Source organism: Athene noctua, chromosome 24 (genome assembly GCF_965140245.1).
Source record: "Athene noctua chromosome 24, bAthNoc1.hap1.1, whole genome shotgun sequence".
In the NCBI taxonomy this organism is placed as follows: domain Eukaryota; kingdom Metazoa; phylum Chordata; class Aves; order Strigiformes; family Strigidae; genus Athene; species Athene noctua.
Genome location: NC_134060.1, coordinates 5,457,363 through 5,476,848, shown reverse-complemented (window position 1 = coordinate 5,476,848; position 19,486 = coordinate 5,457,363). Strand labels below are relative to the sequence as shown.

Here is a 19,486-nt window from a genome sequence, read left to right as displayed (position 1 = left end):
GTGTCCCCAGCATCCTCGTGGATGTGGGGAGGAAGGAGGGCAGCTTCCAGCAGGAGTGATGTAGATGTTCCTGAGTAATATCCCAATTTTAGACTCGGGCTGTTAGCAAACTGCTCAAACTGAACTTTCCACAAGCTCTTCTGTTGCACAGGTGGCTTTGAATGAAGAACTGATGTCCACAGCACCCTGCTCTGCCTGCCAGCAATGTCCCAAAAAATAAAAGGCAAAATGTACTTTGTGAGTTCTTACTTAGTCGGGGGGGGGGGAAGTTAGTTAGGGCTTTATCAAAAACTTTAGCAAATTTCAAGCTACTAACAATACTTATGACAGCAGTTCTCGCAGCTAGATGTTAAACTCATAGGTGCAAGTAATTCTGTATAATTTGATCATTTGAAACTTGTACTGCTGTATTAAAAAGATGAAAGGTGATAGATCATAAGAATTGCTTTTAACACAAAATATTTCCATAGAGTTTAAGAGGGGTCAGGGCTTGGTGAGTGGCTCAGACTTATCAAATGTCATATTACTACAGCAGCATGAGAAAGCTCTGCAGAAGTGATATTTAATTTCTTTAGAAGGAAAAGCCTTTTTCAGCTATACGTATTTAGTGCTTTAATATCTTAGGATCTCATAATAACATTTCTAATCCCTTTTGCTGCTTAATCTTAGTACAGAAACAAACCAGGCTAGCCAAGATGTTTGCTAATAGGGTATAATTAGCTGAAAATACCTTCAAGAAAATCTGCAAATGATATAAAGTCTAGGCTAAAACTTTAAAAAGTGACTCTGGCTTTTGCTGTCTGGCTGCCAAGGCTGCTCCTAATGAAGTGAGCGTGGTTTTAGTGAGCCTTTTGGGAGAAATATTTCTTCACTAAATACCTGAAGACAGGCCTTTGGAGATGGAGGTACATGGAAAACTTCTGGCTGAGGTGTAAATTTTCATTGTGTGCAGTAAGGGACGTTCCCTGCAATGGGAAAGACAAAAATCCTTCGAGGTTGTGTGTGTGATCACCTTGGGTGATGCTCAAGGTCCGGAGCCAGCACCCACCATGCGGGGAGGTTTCTGTGTGTGAATAGAGCATTAGTGTGGGTTTTTGATATAATTAATTGTGAGTTCCCTGCTTTTGGTACTGCCATTTTCAAAACAGGTGATTGATTGTTGCAGGCAAATTATTGAGGGGTAGGACAAACAAGTTTTAATTAAAAAAAAAAAAAAACAACCCACCAAACAAAAACATTTAAGAGTTTGGCAGCCTGAGATCAGTCTCTGCTTCTGTGTCAGGGGGAGCCTTTGGCTTATCCTCATGGGGGCAGCTCTTCACAAAATCACTAAAATATTTAGAGATGCACCTAGAGCACCTAGTTGAAAGCACTAGAATTTCAGTAAGAATTTTAATTTCTGGATTTTAGTAAGAATTTGGTCACCTATCAGAGACAGAGTCTTCTGCAAAGCCCACGGTTGCTAAACTGCATTTCAGGCTCCCACTACCTCAACCAAGCCTTTCTCTGAGGCTGCAATCCAGCTGAATTTGTCCTCAACATGGATAACCCCAGTGAACACCTGGGACTCTTCTCATGCTTGACACAAAGCCTGTGCTTAAGCACATGCTACGTCTGGGTCTGCACCCTCCTGTGCTTCGGTTTACCCCTAAATGCGCCCAGATCTAAGCAGAGGCTGCAGTGATGGAGTGAGCCCAGCAGCAGCCTTACCCCCATCCCCAGGGCAAGCTGCTTGCTCAGCCTGCTGAGTCCTTTTTTTGGCTGGATTGAGGCTGCCACATCTCTGACTGCTCACATGAAGTTACAAACAAAGCCAGGAACCTGGCTGTGCCACCACATGCATCTGATGCAACTACAACTTGTGCTGGGCATCAGCTCAGAAAGGATGTGGTAGGAGCAACGTGGGGAGATCGTCCTCCTGAAGAGGAGATTTCATCAGCTGCAGCCATCAGGAAGGTGAAAAATTAAACCCTCACCCAAGCTTTGGGCGCTGGGCCCTTCCTTGGGCATCAAATACCCCAGTGCCTTCCTGCAGGAAGGTCCCAGGGCTGGCAGCAGGACCAGCAAGCGGCTCAGTGGGGCTGTGTCCCCATGTGTCCTGCTTTGAGGGGACCTGGTGGTGCTCCCATGGGGTGTATGTGACAGGGAGGCTGTGGCTGTCCCAGAATGTGCTGAGCTAAGCCAGCCCCAACACGCTCGCCCTGCTCCCTCTCAATTGGGGCTTCTTGTCACTTAAGGCAGGCAGTGAAGGCAGCCTTTAGCAACGTGAGCTTTAAAGCAGGATTTAGCACATAAAAGGGGTTGCTGCCACTGATTACAGAAGGTATAGAAGTTTGTATTAAGAAAACAAAAGGCACTATTTCTTCCACGACCTGCCTCTGTAGGGTGGGTGAGTCCAGATGCCACCAAGTCCTCAGGGGTTCCCCACAGCCTCCTTGTGCCCTGATCTGGCCGGGGCCTGCTTGGGAACAAGCTCCTCCAAGGAAACAGCTGTGGTCCCCATCACAGCCCCGTGGCCCCAGCTGGAGGCTGAGATGATGATGGTTGTTGCCTTCAGCCTCTCTGCCTGTGGGTGCTGATGGGCTCTGTGGGCTGGCCTGGGGGTCCTCAAGCCTCTCCTGATCCCCATGTCCCCATCTTGGCTGTGATCCCAACATCTCTGCTGCTTTTCCAGGGCTGAGACTCCCCCAAAATATCCCCACAGGCTGCTGACAGCTGAGATGCTCTGATATCTGGGATGCTCAAGTCTCATCCTGAGAGTACAGCGCTGCACCCACCACCCCTCCATCACCAACCCACCAGCACATTTGCCCTTTCCCTGCCCCAAGAGAGCTGCTTTGGGCTACAAAGCCCTCGAGCACCATGAGGTCTCCAGCCCAGGGGGTGGCACATCCACTCATTGTCCCCCAATCCCCAGCAATCAGCGTTTTAAAATGGCAAAACAGCAGCATCAAACATCAAAAATCTTTATTCCCACCACCCCCAGCTTGGGGGATGCCACAGTTCATGCAGAGCTGTCCCCCATGGCACAAAACAGCCTGCTGTAATCCAGGTGAGAGAAGCCTCATTCCTGAGCATTTTGGGTGCATTATGCATAATTCTTACCCAAATTCGGCAGCTTTGGGAGGTGACATCCAGCAGGACAGCACCAGCAGTGAGGATGTTGAGAGTCTCTCTTTTTTCTTTCCTCATTCCACCCTTGCTCAATGTTTTGTCCAAGAGAAAAGTGAAACTGAGACATGTCTGGAAAGCAGAAAAAAATAGTAAGACAGACATTTCCATGTCATCTTCTCCTTTTGCTGCACAATCCCAGGTGCCTTGGAGGGGCAGGGATGATATGAAGCCTCAGCCCGCTGCCTGCACAGAGCGTGCCTGTTTCCCTACCTGAAGGATGGAAATATTGACTTGGGTCTGTCTGTTCTCAGGGTGACGGGCATCTGCCTGCTCTTGGGTGATGGGTGTCATCACTTCCCCACCAACCCAGTGCAGGAGCGCTGCGATGTTTTACTACCCAGTGCAGGGGAAGATCTAGAGAAGGCCGACCACCCCGTGAGTGTGCTCATCCTCCCCAGTGGGCACCACAATTTTTAACCCAGGTACCTGGGTACTGGGTACCCATGTGGCCTGGGGTGTCAGAGCAGGAATTTCCACAGTAAGGACATTCCAGGACATCTTATTACCAATAATTAGGCTGAACCATCATAAGTGTCCTCCACGGCAGGGCAGCGATCGCACCAGGTCTCTGCAGCAGCGTGGGTAGGCATGCCCGGACTCCCCTGCCACGGGCAGTGATGGGCACGTGCCTTGGCCAGGTCCCTGCTGTATAATTTAATGTTCATTTCTGTCTCACGGTGTCTGAACGTCACTGAGTGAGTCTCCCCCACTAATTTTGCATCAAAGTGGGAGTTTTGGGTCAAAACCTTCAGCTCATGGGTCTCACTGGTGCTGGTACTTAAGTGTTTCCCAGCCTGGAGCTGCTGCAATCACGGTGCAGCACAACGGGCTTGTGAAACTGCAGGGACTTAACTGGCAGCAGTTGTGACACCAGTACAATAATGGTAATAATAATAAAAATTAATAATAATATTGCATGGCCAGAGAGGAAGAATCAGTCTGCAACAGTACTGCAATATTTCCAAGCAATATTTCTGTTTGAGTAACTAATTACAATAGAGAAGACAGCTTCAGGATGGAGGTATCTACACAGATGCACTGAAAGAGCGTCCTAAAATCTGATTTAGGGTGGGGAGACCCGTCTCATAGGAAATGCAACCTGTACATGAGCTCCGAGGAGGGAAAGGATAAATTTGTGTGGCAGGCACAGGGCAGGCTCTGTCCTGAAACAACCGGTCAAAGCAGTGGGATAAAAGGGTGAGAAGCTCAAAACAGGGATCTCTCAACAAAACTTAATGAAACTAAACCAAAAATGTCTAAATAAATATAGTTGTTATTTATAACTCTTTCAGCTCCTCACTATCCCCTGGACCTAGCAAGTAAACCTGGATCTGGCACGTGCTTAAACGCCGGCCAAGAGCATCTACAGAATTAGGCTTGTAACGGGAACTTGCTGATGCAGATGAGGCGAGAAATGTATTTGTTTTCTGACTAATTTTAAAGAGGGTATTTTATGTGCTCCACTCAAAGGATGAAGAATATTATGATGTCTATTTCAAATGAGCCATTTCAAATCTCATTTATTATTTTCCTGAAATCCCATTCCATTTAAGTTGTCACAGCTTGGGGCCCGCTCGTGCTCCTTCTGCACATACTATGGCAAAAAAAACCCCAAAGCATCATTAAAAAAACCTACCACCAGTTCTTTTATTGTTTCAAAATTCAAATACAAAGGAAAATAACATTCTCAGATGAGAAGAAAAACAAGTTTAACAAATGCAGAGAAGAGGGGGAAATATTTCACATTAATCCATCAGCGAGGGAGGCAGCGCGGGGCAGCAGTCCGTCGCGGTCACGAGCCGCTGGGTGCCGGCGGTAATAGCGATTCCAATCTCCATTTCCCAAATCTCCTCAATGAGCTTTAATGCCCCTCGGATGTGTCCGGCTTTGTCCCAGCGGCTCACGGAGACCAGCACCAGGCATGGGGCTGTGCTCAGGGACCCCGCCTGCCCCGCTCCCACGGACCCACGGCTGCCAGTGGCCCTGCCCCAGTTCATCCCCATCCCAGTGACTACCTCCCCCTGTGCCAGCTCCATCCCAGTTCATCCCCATCCCAGTGACTCCCTCTCCCTGTGCCAGCCCTGTCCCAGTTCATCTCCATCTCAGTTACTCCCTCTTCCTCTGCCAGCCCGGTCCCAGTTCATCCCCATCCCAGTGACTCCCTCTCTCAGCACCAGCTCCGTCCCAGTTCATCCCCATCCCGTTGCCTCTGTCCCAGTGCCAGCCCTGTCCGAGTTCACCCCCACCCCAGTGCTAGCCCCGTCCCAGTTCAGCCCCGTCCCAGCGCCCAGTCCCGTCCCAGTGCCTCCCAGTCCCCATCCCTAACCCAGTTCCCCGTTCCGCCCTGCCCCCAGCGCCGCCTCAGCCGGGGCCGGGGCCGGGGCCGGGGCCGGCGCGGAGCGGAGCGGAGCGGGACCGCCGCGCATGCGCTCCGCCCTCCCGCGGGACCGCCGGGGCACTAATTGTTGCCGGAGTTAAAGAGAAAAAGACCCGGTACGCGAGAGAGGCACCGGGCGGCCGGGCCGGGGTGAGTGGGGGCGGCGGGGGGCACGGCGGGAGCGCGGGAAGCCGCCGGCCGCCATCTTGTGGCGGGGGGCGGCGGGGCCCGCGTCGGCCCCGGGGTCTGTGAGGGGAAATGGCGCCTCTGGGCTGAGGGGCAACCCCGCGTCCCCTCACAGCTCGGCCCCCGGCGGGGACGGGCCCCTCTCTGCGGGTCTCCTCCCCGCAGGGTGTTGAGGAAACCCCTCAGGGCTCCCCTCCGCGTAAAGCTCCCGGTTGGGAGGGGAAAGTGTATTTTAAACCACTGAAAAGGGGAAAGTCCACTGTAAAGCTCAGTTAAAGACGCGTTCAGAAGAAGAGCTGAAGTTGTTCACAGGCTACAAAGCAAAATAATAAAATACATACGTTTTCTGGGTGGTTTTTTTTTTTTCCCCCGGTTTTTAATGGGTCCACAAGAGGTGGTTGAGAAAATCAGGGTTATCCAGCCTTGCTCTGGAGCGAATTTCTTGGGAGTGTGCAACCTCGGAAATAATAAAAAATAATAAATACACTGCAATAGAAGGAGATCATGTAGACTTACCCCGGACCAGAAAGACTGAAGTTTGAAAATAAGATATTTTTACGGGGGGGGGGGGGGGGAATCAAACTTTCTGACATCGAAGACTAGAACTAATGATACCAAAATTTTATGAGCAGAGGGAAGGCCAGTGCCAGATAAATAGAGGGATGAATATAATACTTCAGAAGTACTTGATCAGTGCTCCTGGTAAAGATTGGTTTGGGACAATCCTAATGATGTTTGGTGTTCAGAAGAAAGGGATTAGGACAGTTGTATTGATGCTTGGTGCCGCAAGGAAATGGATTAGATTTTTAATACGAAAACATTTAATTTATTCAAATATCACCCAGATGAGTTTAAAAAAGAAACAAAAACATACGCATATTGCTCTGTAATTGGGATTAAGGGATAAAGAACTCTGATCTTTTCTGCCAAATTGCATAAGACCTCTCTGGTTCATGTCTTGTATAATAAAACAGAAATAAAAGGACAGAAAATGGGTACTTGATGCTGCGAACTCTTCTTACCATGCAGCAATTAACAGTCTGATATGGTCTCGTTATCATCAGTGTTTTACTTCCCCTCTCGTCCTGTCTATTTAGTTTATATATTTTTGAGGGTGGGGACAGTCTTTTCCTCAGTGAGTATTTCTACTTGGCAGTGTAAGGTATGTAATAATAATTAGTAAGAGTCCCCAGGGTAATTTGCTGGATTGTAGTCGTATAAAGTAATTACAGATGCAATTAAAACAGAGGACATTTTTGGCCTGTGAGCTCTAGTTTTGGCCTAAAATTGATTGCACCTTACATTGCAAATAATCCCATTAAGGCTGAATGTGTGTGAAATAAATTGTAATTCATCGTGAGTACAGAGGTGGAAATGGAGCCTGATTTTGAGCTGCCGAGTACAACTGGGTACAACTCCTGGGCAGATTGTGCAGAGCCAGTTCCATTTTTTTTTGGACAGAGTTAATTTATCTTGCCTTTGTGGTTTTTATTGCCATAATAAGTAAGTTGCTGTAGGGTGAGTGGTCACAAACAGATGTGCTCTGCAGACGATTCCTGACCAACTGAGTTCTCATGGCCCAAGGGTGTGTTTTCTTTGCCTCAGCCCTGCTGTTTGTCTGCACTTTTTACCACCGATTCTTTATTCACTGAAATTTTAAGGTGGTAGCAGAAACATGGGTCTTTCCACTGATTATTAAAAGCATCTAGAATTTCTTTAAAACAGCATCTGCAATTTTACTTTATAATGGTCGGCTTGAAGTTGTGTTGTTCTATCTGCAAGAGAAGGTCTGGCTGTCCCTTATCTTACTTCTATCTTCATGTGAAGCTTTTTATCTAAACACTTCTAGGTATGATGATATATTCCATTGGCAGGGTGGATATGAATCTGAGGGTAAAGCCTCAGTATAGCCCCCCCGTCCTTTTCCATATGAACGCTGGTATTTTTCCAGAGGTGAGGAGTGCAGTGGGCTGGGAGATGGGTAGTGAGATCAGATCCTCCCGGGGTGGTGACAGAGACATGGATGAAGGTGTGGAGTGTCATCTGTTCAGCATTTCAGTGCCAGTCCATGCCTCACCTCTGTGCAGGAAAGGGTTTTGGAGACTTGAGTCCCATTATCAGAATTGCACAATTTGAATATCGGGAAAGCATAGTTAAACTGTGTCAAAACCAGACTCAACCACAGCAGCAGTTACTCTGGATCTTTACAGTCTTTCTGTGGAATATCAAGGTGGTTCTAGAGTTGCAATGTCAGTTTTTCTTCCCCAGACAAACACCATTCCCTCTCTCCCATAGTTTATAGTTTTTAATCTCTTTCAGCCTTTTCTCAAGCCCTCCAGCAGCGTCTTGTCTTGAGATAGAGGAGAGGGGAGAAAGTAGCACAGTGGGTTGAAAAATTAGATCAGAGACTGGGGGGAAAGATGACCAAATGTTTACTTGTTAATGAAGGCTGGCAGCTGAAAGCTCTGACACGTGGAATCAATTAGCAGTCGAAGCAAACAGAGATCCGACCAAACCCCGTCCTTCCTAATTAGTAGCACTAACTGTGCTCCACAGGTGAGGTATGTCTGCAGATGTGCTTTGCTAAATTTGGCAGATTACTTTCCAGAGGATAGTTCAACTTATTGGCAAAATACTTTACCTCCAAGGAATGAATGTTTTATTATTAGGTTTAGCATCTTTGGCTCATGTCCTGTTGTGTTGTTTTATTTTAATTTCTGATTGAATCCAGCTAAATGATGGGATAAAAGCATGGTATATCTAAGCAGAGGTAGAAGCTGTATTTATGAACCACACAGGATTTGTTTTGATGACCCTATTTATGCTGTAGCTTTTAAACCAAACAAAATACATGATTTAAGCAAGTAACCTCAGCGCAAGCAGCAGCAGCAGAGTTCATTCGTGGCCGGTGTGAGGCAGATCAAAGCTTCCTTGCGTGTTGCTGTTTGTCTGGGAGCAGGGTTGAGGTCCTGTTGGTTCATCAGATGGTCCCAAGCACAGAAATAGTCGCTGCTGTTAGAAGTCCTGTGGCTCGTCTGTCTCTTTGTGGTGGGGTTAGTGAAGACAGGAGTTTTGGAAGGCTCGCAGGACTGTGCTGTGTCTTCCAACCTGCATCAGAATGGCTTTTCAAATAGGCTGTGGCAGCTCTTCTTGCATTCCTGCTGCTCCACCTCTTTGTGTGACCCTTCTTTGCACATAGTTGGGTTGTTGTTTGGGTTTTTTTGTCCGCTTGCTTGTATTTTTGTCTCCACACTGCTACTTTATGGTGTCCAGAGAGGCTGGAGTGTGGGTGGTGAGAATGCTGGAGCAGGGAAAAAACAGTTGCAGATAATTTACAGGATGACCTACAGAAGTTTCAGCCTTCATTGCCCTTGCCGTGGCTGTAAGGAGATGCTTTCTTCCCTCTGTGTTTGGAGGGAGTCTTTATGGCTAGAGAGGGATGGCAGCGTGGCACAGGATCAGGAGCCTGAGCTCCATCCTGTCTGCTCCTGTGCATGGGAGCCTGGGCTCTGCTTTCCCTGTTGGTGCTGGAGCTACATCCACTGCAGGGGCAGAATACGTGTATGTTTGACATAGAGAAGCTTTTCAAATGAGATAGCACAGGACTGGATCACTGAAGTTTTTTTAAAAAAATACATAGGAAAAAGGTTAGTCCCATAAAGGTATACTTAAAAAAATTTATTTATTTCAAACAGTGCAGGGCCCCTACCTGCTCAGCAGTCCTTTTTGTTGTTATTCACTTGTGTTGAAACCAGCTGCAGATTTTCTGTACTTCCAGCGGGTCAGCCTGGGCTACAGGAGGGATATTGAGAAGGAATTGCCTCTGAAGTGCCTGGAGGGGATCTGCAGCTGCCCTCGCCTGTACTGGGTTGTTGGAGAAAAATAGCATCTCAATTCTGGTTTGTAACTTTTACTGTACTAAAGCTGATACAGGGATATCAGAGCCCAAGGTATCACTGTGTGTCCTTATTTTATAAATCATATCACATTTGAAAAATGTTGGTACTTCTGTGTGAACTGTGGCTGAGGTTTTTTTTTCTTTTTTTAAAAAAAAAAAAAAGCTGGAAACTTGGGTTATAACTTTTCAAGGTGAAAGATTGGGTGGTGTAGTTAAAGTAAAGAAAGTGTGGTGTTCTGGGCACTTGCATAGATGCTCCCAGTGAAGCACCGAAGCACACGCAAAATCCTTTAGGGAATCAGATAGGACTAAGCGTATACATTGTTGGATCAATAGCAGCAATATTGCTCACAAAATTTACATATTTTCTTCCCCCTTTCACCTTTCATGACTGTGATACCAGTCCATCTGTACTCAGTGAAACTTCTGATGGGAAAGGAGGGATGGAAAATGGCTTGTGTATGTGTGCAAGCTGTGCTTTTTTTCATATTATCTGGAAAAGTACTCCTCTAGGTTTTTGTTTAATTAGTTCCTTGACTAAATACTTAACTTGTCAGACTCTGATGATTTTTTTAAGAAGATTCATTTTTGACCTAACCTTTTCTGCAACAGGGACAGCAGTATTTTTGCAATTTCTCATTGTATTTAATACAAAGAAGGCATGTGATGCTTAATTGAAAGAAGTTTGGATGTTTTTATATGGCCATCTGTGCCAGATTTTACTTTAATTCCTTCATTCTGTAGTAATGCTAAATCTGCAAATTACAACTTGACTGCATGCTCTACCAAGCTATTTAGAAAACAAATACCAGAAGAAAAATCTGTTTTGCAATTTTTGTTGCACAATTATGTACACAGAATATGGGCACTCTGGCTGGTTCTGCCTCTTGACTTCAGCATCAAATGGATCTGAAAGACAAGCCTACACTTACTTGTATTTTTTAAGCTTGCTTCATCAATTCTGTACGCTATTTTTCTTCTGAAATACTTGACATGCATTATTCAATGTGGAACAATTGCTGTTGATGTCAGTATGACACATGAGAAACTTGTGGAGTAGATTCTGATAGTTCTGGAGTTTAAGACTAGTCCCCTTAACACCAGTCATTTGGAGTTTAGATAACCCACCTTAATTATTTCCCAGAAAATTATGAGTATTCAGAAAAGTACAGTGTCATAAAGTGGCTTCAGAACAGAAGCAAATAAAATAACTAGTGCAGAGATTTGACATCCCTTTAAAATGTCTGTCTGGGAGCCTACACCCAACACGCAGCCGTTACAGATGTCAGAAATGTTGGAGGATAACAAAACATTATGGGTAATGGCATGCTTCTCTTGATTGTTTTCATTGACTACTTCCACTTCAAGAACATGTTTTATTGCAAAATTAATTCTTTGTATCTTAGTTAAGCATATCAGTGGTGTGCCTGAACTTTCAGTTTTCCATTAGAAAAATCACTTTTTTTCTCCCAGCATTGCAATTTTTATGTTGTCACAAAATTGACTTTATCGTGAATCACAAATCTTACAGCTTCCTTACAGGTCATTAAGTTTTGAGTGAAAATAGTTTGGATTATGAGTTATGGAAGGTATTTCTTTCTTGTATCTGTTGTGGTAGAAATTGGATCAGATTTAGAAATGGCCAAAGCTCCAGCACCTTTCTAAAGATGCTTTGGGTCGGTTCTCTTGCTTCGGGAACGCGCCAGGTGGCAGCTGGTGAGTCACTGTTGTTTACAGGTGTTGCTATGGTTACCAGTGACAACAGTACCAGTGGGCTTAGCAGTGTAGTGGTCTCAGGACTGGAGAAGACATCTCAGGACCTTCTATCTGAGCCCACTGTGTATGTGGTTTGAGCCCACTGTGTGTGAGGTTTGAGCCCACTGCGTGTGAGGTTTGTGCAGGGCTTTGGCAGTGGCCGTTGGCTTCCCCAGAGCCACTGTCCTCAAGCAGGAGGAGATGACGGACCACGGACAGGCAGCTGAGCCCCAAACTCAAACAAGAAAACCTATAAAGTTGAAGGTAAGATGTGCTTCTGTTCCTCACTTTCAGTAAACAGAAGGCTTTAACACTGTGCACTTGGAAGTAGGTTTTGTACCTTCTTTTGTGTCCTTTTCCTTCTGTTTGGAAGAGGTCAAAATGCTCTCCAGCGTAGCACTGTCTGCCTCGTTCAACTCCTGCAACAGAAGGGACAGGAGGAAGGCTGCTTCCTTGCTGTCTTCAGAAGCCTTGTAAGAGAAAGGCAGCAAAGCAAGTACGATCGCAGGTGGGGATAGTTGGATTAGAAGTGAGGCAGCGCCGCTCTCAGCCTTCGCAGTCAGACATGGTCCCGCTGCCTTGCCGCATGCTCGGTGTGATCCGTGGGGAAAGCTGGCTGGCGCAGAACGGGTTTGTGTGTAAACCGGGCGCTTTGCAGGAAGTGTGTTCCTGTAGCGAGCAGCCACAGCCTGTGTGGGTGCTTTTCTTTTGACAGCTGAAATAAATATATGCGCCTGTGTGTATTTTTGACACAACTGTGTCAAGAAACCAAGAGATAGCAGCTTACAAACTACGATGCTAGTTTGGGCTTAATACTAGGATCAGCTGCTGGGTTTAGAGTAAACTCAGAATATTGCTCTCTGATCTTATAGATTGATTTAAGTCACATTGCCATGCTGCCTGTTTATTTGTCTCTCAGCACAATACCACCTAAGCATAATCTGTACATCAGTGTGTACTTAGGGTAACCTTGGAAGGGGTTGTATTCTACAAATGAACATGGCAAACTCCCAAAAAACAAAATAGTTTCTCTTAGTGGTCCTGTGGCAGAGCTGTGACAAAAAGTGTTTGCTTCTCCTCTGTTCCAACCCATGCCGCATCCCTTGCCTTTCCTAGACTGTTTTTCCCCCTCTAATCTTTCAGAACAATATTTTCCTTGTTTTGTGGTTACAATTTTCCTCTCTTTTCCAGAGAAACAAAAATTAGTAAGAGGTACAATGGCTGGAGGCTGGGATTTCTCAATTCTGAATTTTATCTTTTTTTTTTTCTTCACTGACACAGATAGTGAAATCACTTCAGTCTTCTTCACACTGTTAATTACTTGCCAGTGGCTACTAACACTTTCTCTTGAGGCACTGGTACGGTTCCATTGCAGGCTCTGACAGTTCCTTTCACTCCCTGACTGACAACTTCAGTGTTGTTTCTGGAGGTGAGGCTGGGTTTTTTTAGGTAATGGTATTAGTTCAGCTGTGCAAAATATTACTTGCCCGAAGTGAGTAATAGGTTTTGATGGGTAAGTAAAGTATCATCCGTAATCATCATAGCAAAGGCAAATGATTGTTGTGTCTGAACTGGTAAGTGTTCAAAGCAGTTCCTGAGACCAGATTAGTTGCGCCCTTCAAGAAATAATGAAATATTTTGGGGGGTTTCTGTTTAAATTGCAGTTCAGTTCTCCACTAACGTCATGAGAGTGACTGGCAGATCTGATGCGCTGGGTGTTAGACACCGCTGCCAAATCTTGCAAGAAGCTGGGGATGCGCAGAGCTCCGAATGCCAGCTTGCTTTGAGTGCATATGTATTACACTGAATGAAATGACCGGCTTTGCTGGGTTTCCCATTCAGTTTCGGGGAAGAAAGGTGATTTGTAAGTCGGTTATTCCCAGAACAGCACAGTATCAGATGGTTTTCTTGATGCCAGCTGCTTCTCAAATGGAATTTTGCCTCCTGGTACATGGAGGCTTAGCCAGAAGGGCTGCAAACTTCAGTGTTGTTACTTGATTTACAGTTTTGGGGTTTATTGCACCATTGTGTTTCTCACATTTACCCTCATATAAAGATGCTGAAATCCTCATGTCATTGGAAATAAACCTGGCACCGTCTGAAATGGGATTTCTCTTGAAATGTTTCTCTTTGCATGAGGTCTGATGGTGTATAGAGAAGTACAGTGAACCCCTATCCACCCATTTAGCCTTAATACTTTTATTTGTTTGTATGAAAGTGCACTTTTTCTTTTTTTTTTTTTTTTTCTTCTCTGAACTAAGGCAAGATGGATGTTAAAAGCCAAAGCTGCTTTTCTACAGCAATGATGAAGCAGTTTCCCAAGGCTACACTGTAGTTCAGTGGCAGAAACGAGATCAAAACTGGAGTATTTCTGACCTCCTCTGCCTCTGGATCCCCCATCTAAAGATAAAGCACAGAGGTCTGGGTGGTAGCATATTAATTAGGAACCATTATCTCTGCCAGCATGGTAGTCATTTATCATTTCATAAATCTGAATCTGCGACTTGGGACTGAATGACTCATCTTAGTTTTGCTGTATCTTCTTTTGTGTTAAAGTTTCTGAGACTGAAAATGTTAAAGATGAAAAGCAACCACAAACAGGGACAAATGAGGAACATTCGTGCCCAACTATGGCTCTTCAAAATGTTTCAAGTTAGTTTCTGCTGCCTTTTTAATTGCATAGTTTGCTTCCTTTTATTGAGCTATCTTGATTTTACTGTAGATTTTACTGATAGGGAGCATGATAAGAAAAATAATTTCTTTATTATATTTTTCTAGGAGTTTTACTGGATTTATAAAGTTTAGAATTGAAAAAGGCCCATTATTGTATCAGGTCTTCTCTGGTTAGTACATTATTTTCTACACTGTGATTTTGACAGTTTTCCTGGCCCAATTTTAAATAAATTCTACAACTTAATTACTTCTGTCCAAGTATCTTCCAACCCCTTCTCCCAGAGGGAGCTCTGTAAATAGTCTTGCTGTTTGACCTTCTTTATTTTTAAAGCCTGAATGCAAAGAATAACATCTAGAAAGCTGTGGTTTTGCCCTTGCTGAAACTGGCATCAAACCATTGGCTACAAACAGGTGTTTATAGATGTGTAAGGCTACATCAAATATTAATGTATGGCGAGCCTTTGGCTACAGTTGTTCAGAACCACCTACATAGGTTTATTTAGTGCAGTTCACAAATCTCCATACAGCCGTGGCACATGGGGCTGATGCAGGTCTTTTCTGCGTACATATCCAAGGGCATCAGCTATGGATCCTCTGCACCTGCAGTTCAGTTAAAACCGTTGGAAGCTCAACTTGCTTCTGCAGCTTGGCTGCTGCTCCACTTGGCTCCATTTTCACCCTCCTGACTCGTTCTGACTAGCCTAATGCCTCTAATCTTCACAATTATGCAGGATTGTAAGTAGCTGGAATTTTATATTTGGGGGAAAAAAAGAGGAACTCCTCCTACGGGGATCAGATTGTGGTACCCAAAGATACTCGGTATTGCAGTTTACAAATGCCTGTCCCGCTTTTGACCCAGTTAAGATAATCATAAATTGCTGTGAGGCTTGAGTTAGAGCTGCAGGAAAGCTCATACATCATATATTATCCTATGTCAGATCTGTGGTTTGGCCTTTGGCTGAATTAAACTTAAACTTTCAACCTGTAGGTAGAAGGCCTAGCAAAGGCTTCAGAGCAGGAGTGGAGTTTGCCTGCCCTAATTTAAGCACTCAGCAGTTAAAAACCTGCTGCAGTCCTGTATCTTAAGGCACTTTCCAGTGCTCAAGGAGAAAAACAATCTGCCAAAGGTAGATCAAGCACATGGTCCTTGGGTGATGCATGCGCTGTCTCTGAGTTAAGAGCTCAGAGTGACCTTGCTCAACTCAAGCATTCAAATATCAGAGCGAAGACCCCCACCGTGGGCAGTTTTGACCCATTCCCACAGGAATGCAGTTAAACCTGTCAGTTGGTCTGTGCTTTTTCACACTTAACATCAGCGGTTTTGCTCAACGCTGCAAAAATTAGTAGACCTGACAGTTCAAGGGAAGGTTGTGAATCTTTTTTCCTTTTTTTTTTTTTTTTAAGCAAGCAGTTATGTTCATAGATTGAAAATATTCAGGTTACGTTTAAAGGGCAGGAATGTACAGTTAATTTATGGTCAGTGTTTGGTTAATGTCTACCGCAAAAATAGTTGAATAATTGGATATGGGGAGCCCATATAGCAGTATGGCTTTTAGTCGAGTCTTCTAATGGAGCCCATTAGTTTATTTGCTGGGATGCAAAAGCAATATGTGGAGCTTAAGCATTTTAAGAGCTTTATAGTGTTTCTAGTGTGGAGCCTTGACATTACAGCAGTGTAGAGGGACCTGGCAACAGCCCATAGATGCTGCTGCTCCCCCCCCAAGCTGTACAGACTTGTCACGTGTATATACTAGACGAGTTTGTGCACGCACCTGTGTATCTATGTGTCTGTAATTTTAAATCCTGGTACTCCTAATATCTGGACCAAAGCTCCTGCTTAATCCAGAGACCCCAGGATCTTGCCAGTGAATTGTAATTGGTAAAAACGTTGTACAAATCAAGTAAGTGTAAAAATTACCTGTTTATCTTTTTGTCCTCAAAACGCAAGTTTGACATTTTCCCCCATCTTTTGAAACTAGTACTGCTCTGAAAACCCTTCACAAAATGTAAGTGTTCGGCCTGTTTACTCTTGTGCCTCTTTTTTTTTTGTTTTGTTTTCACACCCTAATTTTCTTTCTTAAAATTAAATAAAGACCCTAAAGACTAAGCAGAAAGATGGAGCAGAACACCTCGGAGAGAATCATCAGCATCTCGACAGTAGACAGTGATATACTGAATGCCTTAGACTGGGAAGACAGCATTGGTACCCTGCCTGGTAGCAACATACAAGTAAGAAACCAAGGAACATGATACATGAGTGGCCACCATGCCTTTGGCAGCACAGAGTACTTCAGTAGTTTGGAAATAAAAGTTGTGCAGATAAAATGTTCTGTTTTAAACAACTGGCTTGGCATTACCAAGGAAGTGGTGAAATTTCAGTAATGTTTCTGAAAGCCTGGTGATATTCTCTCTCCCCTTCTAATTTCTTGCTCAATTGATTTCTAAAGGCAGGAAGTATTTTAAGTAATTGTTTTCTGCTAATAAAAGTTATGGGCCTGATCTTCCTAATTCTCAGTAATGTCCATACAACATACTTAGGCAAGAAATCCCGTTAATTTCAGCACAGCATGAGAGAGACATTTTCTCTGAAAGACAAATTTTCTCAATTTGTGGGGTTGAGTCTTTAGATTCTTTTCACATCAGTGGTTGTTTTTTGCAGCTTTTGACAGCTGTCTCTATCTTCTGTATTCATGATGGAGACAAATACAGCTCTCGTGTAAATCAGAACCAATACCTGATGGTCACAAACATGGTGTTCTGTGTTTGATGAGGGAGGAGGGTGAGTGTGTGTTGACTGTCTCCCAGATTGCCTTCAACTGTTAGTTCAGTTCAGTTGCACTTCTGGCGGCTGAAAATGAATACATAAAATCGTCCTCAAGGCTGCAAGTTCTGAATCTCAGGGGGAGGTGGGGGAGGAAGGATCAATTTCAAGTGAAATAAATCGGTGTTGAAGGGACTTGAGAGCTCTGAAAAATCAGGTTGTTGGTATCACATCAGGCTTTCAGGATCAGGACCCCCACCTTCTCAAGTGTTGACAGACTTCCCCTTCCTTCCCTTCTCCTTCCTGTGTGCAGAAGTCTTCTACACGGGCTGCTAGACCTCACTTAGGCTACGAGGAAAAGTCTTCTGCCATCAGGTGTTGAGAGAATGTGGGTGAACTTGCATGCTTGGAGTATTCGAGATCAGTGGCTTACACTCCCACAAAACTGACACGGAATTGAGGCCACTGACTTTCTAGGAGGTCCTTTGGATGATTATTTTGCAGTGGCCTAACTTTTGCCCTGTATTTAATCAAAGTCATTATACCTCTGCTTCTTAAAAGAGCTTAACAGTCTATTGCCACAGGTTTTCTCTTCAACAGCAGTTAACATTCCTTTGCAGAAACAGCTTTGCTTTTATTGATTCCTTGTAATGGTAGAGAATCAACAAAGCGCCACAGTATTTATTGGACTGAAAGACACTAGATAATATTGTATTGTTTCATATTAGATGATCAAGTATCAGAACACTGAGGACCATGGTTAGTGAGTCTGGTAGAAATGTTAGCTGGAACATGATCACTAGCTGCACAGGAAGCCACTTCATTCTTAAGATGCCAAACACTTCTTTTTTCCCTGCAGAAATGCCAAACACTTTTTTTTTTATTTTTCTTTTGCCGTTTAATCTTTTTTCCCCCTCTTCCTGCTATATTCCAGTTCTTACATGCACCATTAAATATATTTTTCTTTAATCCCCTTCAAAAAAATTCTCAGGAAGGACAGATTATTTCTGGAGGGTTTGTGTGGATTTCATATTAGCAAACATGCTACGTTGAACTCCTTAGTGTAAAGGAAGGTGCAGTCCTGATAGTAACACAGTTATGCATTTTCAGAACACAGGAATGAGGGATATTGCCTTGAAGAGTCTCAGGGTTAAACTGGAGGTTTCCTCCAGGGATCAGACAGCCCTCAGCATCAGATCAGAGACTGTTTATAAATATGCTTATTGTTTTTCTAATGCAGACTTATGTTTTCTGGGGTGTGGGCTGATCTTCACCAGTTCATGTGGCTGCAGGTACACTGTCAAATTACTACAGGAGGAAAGAACAGTCTGCGTCTTCACTGGTTTGGGCTGAATCAGAACTGTTAATTTGTATGCAGGAGTGCCACTACCCCAGAGACTAATCTGCTAATACAAAATGACATTGGCACCCTTCCCCACCTCCAGCTGCGAGCTCTGCTTCATGTGAGCTCTGCTGCTTAATGGCACATAGAGCTCTGGAGATGCTCCTTCCACTGACCTTCTGCTCAGGATGCTGAGCTGTCCTTATCAGCCATGGCAAGGAACCCCTGCGATCTGCACTGTCGTGCTGCTGCTCTTTTGGAATTTGAGGAAAGTGATAGGTTTCTTTTCTAAACTGGATGGTCTCCTGCAGGAAGCTTACTCCACTTAGAATTACCACTTCCTTGAAATTAGTTGTTTCTCTTTGTGCTGAAATAAAAGTGATGCTCTGTCTCTTCGGGGCTTCAGAGGAAGAAGTGAGCTTTTTAGAAGCAAGTCCAGCACCTCTGAAGCTTTAAGAAATACAGGTTTCAGATTAAAAAGAGAGAAGAGGGGGAAGAACATTTGAGCTAAGGCTTTGATAGGGTGCTGGAGCTGGGATCCTGAGCCCAGGAAGCATGCAGGAGCAGAGGAAGAACAGTGCTTCTCAATGCAGTGAGGAGCCCTGCTGCAGAGTGAAGCAAATGCTTTTAAACTGGGTTTAGCAGGTTTAGAGTGAAGAGTGGATGGCTGAGAAAAGATCTCAGACTAATAAAGTGCTATGAATAAAAGCTTTGGAGCAGAGCTTGCAAATCCACCCACCTTTGACTTGCCTCTTTCATTCTGGAATTCAGTAGCTCTGTATTGCAGACAGTAAAGAAGATCAAGGAGTGAATCTTTAGAACTATTTGCTCATCAGAAAGGTGACTTTTTACTTTTTTTTTTTTTTTTTTTGGTGCTCAGTTGCCTTTGCAGATAGGAACTAATAAAAAATGCACATTGGCACTGTTTGACACCCTTTAATAATTTTATTGGGACCAACGAAATGTTGCTTCATAGCCTAAGAACTTTTTTAAACTTAAAGGATGAGAGTCTCTGAAGTCTGCCATGTATCACTCCCTTTCCATAGCTACCCCATGGTGCAAGCGCTTTGCTGTGTGTTTAGAAGGGTTTTCTTACTCTGCATCTGAATTTACTCTTGGCATGTAGTAGGACAGTCGGCGTGTGTGCAGGGTTGGTAGGGAGCAGAGGATGGGTGTGCTAGCAAAGCCTCCATGGGAGGGTCACCTCCCCCAGCAGCTGAGGATGGGTTTCGTAAGGGTCAAAACCTGGGGGAACTGGGACTCAGAGTGGGGACACTGTGACTCCTGGCCATGCTGGTACACGTCACCTTCCTACCTGCA

General features: G+C 44.6%; 1 protein-coding gene across 1 annotated transcript in view; it reads left to right on the top strand.

The window, feature by feature from the left end:
* Positions 1 to 5,617: 5,617 nt before the first annotated feature.
* Positions 5,618 to 19,486, top strand: part of LOC141969963 (lethal(3)malignant brain tumor-like protein 3) — a 51,579-nt gene continuing 37,710 nt past the window's right edge. Inside the window, exon 1 of the mRNA XM_074926219.1 lies at positions 5,618 to 5,701. The gene's annotated coding sequence lies outside the window, so the exon portion shown is untranslated. The remainder of the gene's footprint in view (positions 5,702 to 19,486) is intronic.